General features: G+C 47.3%; 1 long non-coding RNA gene across 2 annotated transcripts; it reads right to left on the minus strand.

Moving 5' to 3' along the window:
- Nucleotides 1-813: 813 nt before the first annotated feature.
- Gm39605 lies at nt 814-5,967 on the minus strand. Of its 2 annotated transcripts, none has more exons than XR_872282.2 (4): nt 5,831-5,967; nt 2,801-3,091; nt 2,257-2,467; nt 814-1,898 (listed from the first exon to the last, which is right to left on the minus strand). It is a non-coding gene; the product is annotated as a predicted gene, 39605 (long non-coding RNA). The 2 variants fall into 2 exon arrangements; XR_872283.1 differs by having other exon boundaries at nt 1,237-1,898; nt 2,801-2,948; nt 5,831-5,955.
- Nucleotides 5,968-8,533: the final 2,566 nt, after the last annotated feature.

Consider the following 8,533-nt stretch of genomic DNA (forward strand, 5'->3'; position numbering starts at 1 on the left):
TCTTGTGTAAGCTGACACAGAAGGTGGAATAGTTCAAACAACACTACTGGAGGCTGGAGGCTGGGCCTTGCTTCCCCACCTGCAGCTGTATCCTAAGAAGGGAAGCAGAGCAGGGCAGCTGGGAGGAGAGCTAAGAGACCTCAGGCAGAGGTGAGCTCAGGAGAACAGACACTTGGGAGGCAGCTTTCAATGAGACAGCCCACCTTAATGAGAGAAACAAAGGCTATTTAAACCTTTGGGGTGAGTAGGGCTATGGGTTGAGTGTACAGCCTTGACCAGTACTAGGGTGTTGGAGATGCCTCATTAGCATAAGGAAGAATTCCAGGTGCTTCTGGACATGACCTTATAACAGGAGAGGAAGTTTAACCTGGCTACCAGGCTCCATGACCTGGAGGGGAGAGACCTGGGGGGTGTGGGGGAGGACACGGGGCTACAATCTCAGGCATGAAGACTGGGGCAAGGGAGAGCGATCCTACCCCTGCTGATCTCAGGATAAGGTTTCCAGGGTTTGGATGGAAACGTTCACTCCCACCACACACACACACACACACACACACACACACACACACACTTACTCCAGGCCAACTCACCATGGGCCTGTGGCTCCCTGGCCCCAGAATGCCTTTGTCAAGAGGGCCCACTGGGCTTTCCATCCATTTTGGCCAGTTGTCTCAGCAGACTGTGCAGCCCACAGGCATCTGCTTGGATCTCCCCTGCAATCTTAGTGGCTTACTCTGCTCTTTTTATAGCGTGGTTTCACTCACTGGGCAAGCATGGACAACTGTCACCGAGGCAGAGGTAAATGGGCTGGTTGGGACCTTGGGGTTACTGTGAGAAGCCAGAAGATGAAACCCATGCTCTCCACTATCACAGGCTGCTGGCACTGGAGTGACAAGAGCCATCACTAGTGCTGAGGAAGTTTCAGTGGACTCACCGACATCAAGGATGAGGCCTGGAGTCTGAATCTGGTGCTACAAAAACAGAATCCTGCAGCTGGATAATTTATAAAGAACACAGGTTTATTCTCAAGGCTGGGCAGTCGCAGACATGGGGACTGAACTTTATGAGGGTCTTCATGCTGCCTTACAATATGGCAAAGGCATCACATGTCAAGAGAACAACTGAGCAAGAAGAAACACTCCACCCCCACCCCCACCCCCACCCCCACCTTTCTTCTATCAGCAGCTTACTCCTGGGATAACTAAGCTGTTCCCATGGCAAATAACCTGCTCTGCCTTCTATAATATCAACATCAGCTCATAATAGTTGAGCCTTCCCCAACCCCATTACTTATTCCTTCCCGAGAGCCCCACCTCATCATAGCAACCAGGTTTCCAGCACACACTGCACAGGGCTCAGTGGCAGGACCCTTTGATTACACTTGCAGCCACTTCTAGCCATAGGCACCTTGTGAGGCTTGGGAAGAGGGCCTCTGGGCATCTGCAGCCACAGGCTAAGTGACACAATGGATTTATCTATAGATTTTCATGACTGTTACAAACTGCATGGCCACAGGCTGTGGCCCAGGCACCACTAAAGGATATGGGGCAAGGGGGCAATCAGTGAGCCCATTTGCACTTGTTGCCCCTGTGCAACTCCTGACACTTCCATCTCCACAAAGACAATGTGAATTCCAACTCCACTGACTCTAAGATCAGTCGCCCCTCCTCTTAGCCGCTCTGCACTGCCCCTGCCTCAGCTGTACCACACAGCCACAGAATCAGAGTTTGAGAACAGGTGAGCAAGTGCAGGAGAGCTCCGTGAGAAGGAACCAAGTTGCTGCTTCTCTGTGGGTGGCAGGCAACCCTCTGAGAGGGGGACACAGACAAGGTCTTGACTGTAGGCTTGGTAGCATCTGTTTCCTGGCATCTACCTTCCTATGCAGACTGCTTGGCCACCTGTAGAGCAGGAAGGGAGAGCCCCTCACTTCTTACACAAAGATCCACACGACACTGTTCTGAAAGCAGACCCTGTCTGCTCAGTGTTTCTACAGCTTCCCAAGCCTTTCCAGTTTATCCTGTCCATGACGTCTTTGTTCTGGATGCCCTGTGCTGGGAATGCTCTCGGCTCACAGCTAGACCTCACTAGACCTCAGCCCATCTAGTATCTGGTATGTGCTCTCATTTCTTTCAGAGGTATCTTCCTTTCCCCTCCCACTCCTCCCCTATGCTCCTCCCCATTCCTCTCAGCCCTCGCCTTACCCTCTCCCCCCTCCTTCCTTCTTCCCACCTCCTTCTTTTTGAAGCAGGGTCTTACTTTGTAGCTCAAGATGAGCCTTGAACTCCTGGGAGATCCTCCTCCCTTTACGTCCCAGTGTTGGGATGGAGCATGGGTTTGAACCTGGAGCCTGGTGCATGCTGGGCAAGCAGGCTGCCACTGAGCTACAGCCCAGCCTTTCCGAACACACTCTCCGAAGTAGCTCAGTAGTAGAATTTAATTCTCTCTGACAGCAAGCAAGCCAGTGCCTCTGTGAGAACAAGCAAAACCAGTGTCAGTGTGACACAAGTTCCTGGGCAGAATGGGTTTCCATCAGTGGGGGCGCTCTGCAAGGTGGACTGACTGATAAGGGGTGCCGTGACCGTGAATAGGCTGCGAAGTTGCATGTCCAGGGCCACATGACATCAATAATATCTTTGTGGTCGTTTGATAAATCCCTTACACCTACAAACAGAGCTATTGGCTTAGGTTTTTCAGAACCTACTTTAATAAGGGTTCTTAAATGCTTTAACCTCCCTTCCAGCCCACCACCCACCAGTGGTAGTGGGAAAAAAAAGGTTACTGGGATACAGGGAAATTGGACCTGTTTAGAAATAGTTCTTTGGAGCAAATCCAATCTGTGTTGTCAGGATGTTAGCAATCCAGTTCACAGGAATCAGCTACGGCTCAATCCAGAAGAAGCTGCGAGGCTCGGCTGTTTAGTAGTTCCTTGGGGTGATTTCAATTTCCAACTGTCAGAATACCAGCATTCCAGTTCAGTAGAGTCAGGATAGCAAACACAAATCAGCAGCGGTGGCACAGCCTAGCAGAAACAACCAGGCCTCCACCAAATCCGCACCAATCAGGACTACTCGGACCAGTACAAAGTGAAGATCTAGGAAGACCAATGAAGCATTGCAAATCGAGCCATGCAAGCCCTGTCACTGTCTGTTGGGTCCTATTTATCCTCCCTCCAAGCATCACTTGTCCTCCCATGGGTCTTGCCTGAACAACACCACGTGAGTTTGTATCAGCTGAAATATCCAGAAACTTCCACTTCACTCTGCCAATCGGCCCAAGTCTGAGGAAGCGGCAAGAAGCCACCAGAACACCCCAGAAGTTTTGTGGTGTGTTTTTTTCTCTCTATGGAGTCACAACAAACAATGACCAATAAACATTGGTAAGGCCCCAATACCATCCAGTGTCATCCACAGCCTGATGGGTTATGTTACCTCCTTCCAGCCTAGCAAGGCTGGCTGTGACCATGCTGTGCTGCTCCTTTGATGTGCTACTACCTGCCTGAGGCCCAACCTGCCTGAGGCCAAACCGGTTCTCTTCTAAGAATTTTCCGGAGTTAGCACCCAACTGCTATCTTCACTAGAATTCACTAGGTTGATCTGTCTACTTCAAAGGAACTTTGCATGGCTAGAAATGGGCCTCCCCTCTTCTTTATAAAGCATGTTTGCTGACATTAAAATTGAGCTTTGATCAGAATTTTGTCTTAGCTTCATCTTTTTCTCGTCCGCCTAGCTCCCTCTTCTCTTCCAGATTCCAAGATGCCTTTCCAGACTAGAACCCAGACATGTGAGCCGCTGGCCGGACACAACAGGATTACATGCATCTTTTTACTTGTCTGCTTTAGCAAACCATCCTTTAGCCTGTGTGTCCCAGCAAGACATCATTTGACATAACAGACTTTCCAAAGAAACCAGAAGTTTCCAATTCACAGAGCACTAGTTTCCAACCAACAGAAAAGCTAGAAATGCTGTCAGCTAGCTGGCATCTAGGGCAGAGATTTCCCATGTTACCCCAATCTACCTACCTGATGTCTCCACCAACACACTTTGAAAATGCCTCCACTTATGGCCTTCCTAATTCTGTTACTATTAAAACTTCATAAAACTGGTTCTTACAAGTAAAGTGTGATCTCTCAGAAATGTGAGTTATGAAAATGAGAACACAGCTTTCTGGGATGTAAGGTGCTTGCCATCATTATACTACTTAAAAACTCCAAAGCATCCAGGCAATGGTGGTTCACTCCTTTAATCCCAGCACTTGGGAGGGAGGCAGGGCTAGGTGTATTGTGCGTTTGAGGCCAGCCTGGTCTACAGAGCAAGTTCCAAAACAGCCAAGGCTATATAGGCTATAAACCCTGTCTTGGAAAAAAAAAACACTCATACATATTCACACACAGCACACAAACACACCACAGATACACATACATCACATACACACTCATACACACACTCATACACACTCACACACAGCACACAAACACACCACAGATACACATACATCACACACTCACACACACACCACAGATACACATACATCACACAAACACACACACTCACATGTAGCACACAAACACACCACAGATACACATACATCACACAAACACAGCACAGATACACATGCATCACATACTCACACACACACACTCATACACACTCACACACAGCACACAAACACACCACAGATACACATACATCACACACACACACCCACAGATACACATACATCACACACAGCACACAAACACACCACAGATACATATACTTCACACACACACACAGCACAGATACACATACATCACACACTCACACACACACTCATACACACTCACACACAGCACACAAACACACCACAGATATACATACATCACACATTCACACACACACTCATACACACTCACACACAGCACACAAACACACCACAGATACACATACATCACATACACACTCTCACACACACCACATATACACATACATCACACACTCACACTTGCACACAAATACACCACAGATACACATACATCACATACACACCACAGATACACACACAAACACACATACACATACACACACACACACAGCACACAAACACACCACAGATACACATACATCACATACACACTCACACATACACTCATACACACTCACACACAGCACACAAACACACCACAGATACACATACATCACACACACACACAGAGCACACAAACACACCACAGATACACATACATCACATACACACACACTCATACACACTCATACACACACACACACACACAGATGCACATACAGCACACACAGCACACAAACACACCACAGATACATATACTTCACACACACACACACACCACAGATATACATCACATACACACTCATACATACACTCATACAGACTCACACACAGCACACACACACACACACACACACACATACACACACACACACACACACACACATACACACACACACACACACACACACCCTCCCGAGCCGTGAAATGACTAAGGTCCCCACGATGGTGCCAACAGGGGTGTCGAGAAATGCTCAGCCACTGCTGGAAGTGTTTAAGTGGCGTTTGTTTTACAGAGGTGTCTATAATAATCCATAGGCAAGGCCTTGCTATGTAACCCAGGCTAGCCTCAGACTTGAAATCCTCCCCTCCCTGCCTCCTAAAAATAGTTCCCAGGGCTAAAACACGTGTTTCGTCTACAGTGCCGAGCAGCATGCTAGCAACCCCCAAACAATAATTATACACTAGTTGGACATTAATCTTAGGGTTAGAAGAGATATATCAAAGGAAGAAAAACTAAGTAAATGTTTGCAATAGCATTGACACTGACCTATTTTTTAAAAGGCTTCCTGTAAAGCCAGTTCCCGGGAGGTCCTGCCCATCCAGGCCGTGCTTCAGGGGTTTGATTCTCTTGTCTAACCTGGCATTTTGCAAACAGCAGGGCCATCTACAAGCTTCTTGCTGTGTGAGAGAAATACCAAGTAGACGGGTGGTAAGAAGTTGTTTTTCCCCCCAGAGGAGAAACTGCCAAATCTGAGAGTGAGAAAGCGTTCAGGAAGAAGGGACTCACACACTGCAAAGTAAAACAGGCAGAGGGACAGAGCCAGCCAGGATGCCTAGCAACTTGCAGAAGCCCTGGAAATCAGTATGGTAGCTGAGCTACCCTACAGACCCAATGACCATTCCTCAGGAAAGAACAGATCTGTATGGGCCTACTAACTACAAGAGAAGCATACTTTTAAAAGGTCTCCTGATGGCAGATGGGAGAGTTGAAGCATGACAGGAAAGTCAGAGAATGTCCCACTCAATGTCCCAGTACCTATCCTGTTAGTTTACCTCCCTTCTGTCCTCCATGTCAGATTATTAGAAGACCAATCATAGGCATTATTTTTAAAATCCTTAAGGGTGTGTCTCTGACAGTGAAAAGATGTCTTTAGAGAATATAAATGCAATGTGCCTCAGTTTCCCTGCCTTCCACACAGGGCTGCTACAATTTGCTAAGTTCCCTAAAAATGTTTAAAAATGTTTTGTCAACATAAGATATGTTGTGAAAAGTGAGCATTGTCTGGTAGCCTGTGTGGAATCACAGAGGCTTGGGGAAATTGGATTTATTAGAAACATTAGCTCAGCAATGAAGAAGAGCACGGTAAACTTTCATTTTGTCTCTGTATTCTGAAAACAGATCGACATTTGTCTTGTTACCCAATTATATAAACTCATGCCTCCCTGGAGACCTCTATTCCTATTCGTTCCCACCTCAAACACCCTCCAAAAGGGAGTGTGTTTTAAAAGGTCACAATCTATCTGGAGGGGCAGGCCAGGATGAATTATGTTGGTTTTAAAGGTCAGGATGGAGATAGTCCTTCCTGGGTCCTCCACAGAGATGCCATCCTGCCCCTCTGAAGATAGGCCCATGCCAGCCTGCTGAATGGCCATTGTGGATGAGCGAATCCCCTGTGGCCTTTATGCCTGAGCCTGTTACCCTGACCTGCCCAGAAGCTCCACTGCTCAGGGTAGGCTCTTTCCTCACTCTGTCCACAAAACAACCACTTCTGCCACCCTGTGCTGAAGTGTGAAGCTTCCTCCTCATGCCAGACCGGTGTCTAAGTTGGCTTGTTTTCCTATGGAAGCAGGCACACTTAGGACCTCTTTATAAGGTAAGGATTCTACATTGGATACAAGTGAGTTCAGTTGTCATCTGTCTTGCTTTAGGGCATGGGCTGCCCTCTGACTTGAGGGACATTTGCAACATCCTTGGCCTCTACCCATTAGGTGTCAATTGGTCCCCTCCCCCAAGTTGTGACATCCCCTAATGTTCTTAGACATTGCCGACACTGTCACTAGTTGAGGGTAACTGGGGTAAAGGGTTCACCCAGGAGATCCTGCTGCCCTGGGATGTCTCTCTACCAGATAGATGTCACTGAAACACTTTTCTCCTGGGTTCAAAGACTAGCTAGCTATCTGCTCTGTGGGACAATTGTTGACATTTTGACGTCTAAATTCCCTTCTGGGGCTAGCATGACGTATCTAACATGAGTAGGACGCAAAGCCAAGCGCCAACCCTGAACACTGAGAGATCAACCTCACAGCAGTAAGACTCTTTATAAAGGGGGGGATGACAGCAGAACACACCGCCCCCAGAAGGCAGCTACTCATTTTGTACTCCAGTTCTGGCTCTCAATGGGCACTGAACATACTCTCAATGGCGTTGGTTGCAGATTGCTACGGACTTTTCTTGCCCCCCCCCCCGCCCCCGCTCCCCTTTTTTAGACAGGAGTCTCATGTAACGCCTTCAATTCACTATGTAGCCAAAGAGCTAAACATGACCTTGAACTCCTGACCCTATGTGCTGGGATTATGAATGTGTGCCACCATGCCAAGTGCATTTTCTCTTTCCAACCCATCTGTGAAAGTTTGATCCCCAGGACAGGCCCTCTCTTCTCTTCGTTGGGATGGTGCTAGCCAAGTCTTGGAGGATTGGAAACATTGTTTGCTCTACAGTTTCTGTTAAAACCCTCCAAGAGAACAGGCAGCTCCCAGCTCACAATGCCTGGCTTATACCGAGCTTCAGCTCACCATCACCACAGGAGTAGCCATCACCACAGGGTAGGAGTAGCAAAATAAATCTAAGGAAGAGGTTTATTGGCTCAGTGGGGTTGGGGGTGTCCTTAGAGAAGGTATGAATCTAAAGGGACTGGGATGGAGATTTGGGCCAGAGGAACCTGGGGGTATAATATAGCAAGCATTGTGTGGGGGGAGGGGCAGGGGGGGTCACTAGATCTTGTAATGCAGAAAGAGATGTATATGAATAATATCTCTTATTAAAGCTTTACAAACTGACAATAGCTGCAATGAATATAATGGGAAGAAGTTTACTTCACTTAATGCATGAAGCATCATTCGGCTTTATAAAACAAACTTTACATTTTTAATGGAAAATAGACATACCAGATAATCCACAAAGAAAATATGAAACACTAATAACCCTACGAAAATGCTGAGATGCATCAGAAATAAAACAAACAAACAAAAA

The sequence above is a fragment of the Mus musculus genome, chromosome 11 (genome assembly GCF_000001635.26).
Source record: "Mus musculus strain C57BL/6J chromosome 11, GRCm38.p6 C57BL/6J".
Lineage (NCBI taxonomy): Eukaryota > Metazoa > Chordata > Mammalia > Rodentia > Muridae > Mus > Mus musculus.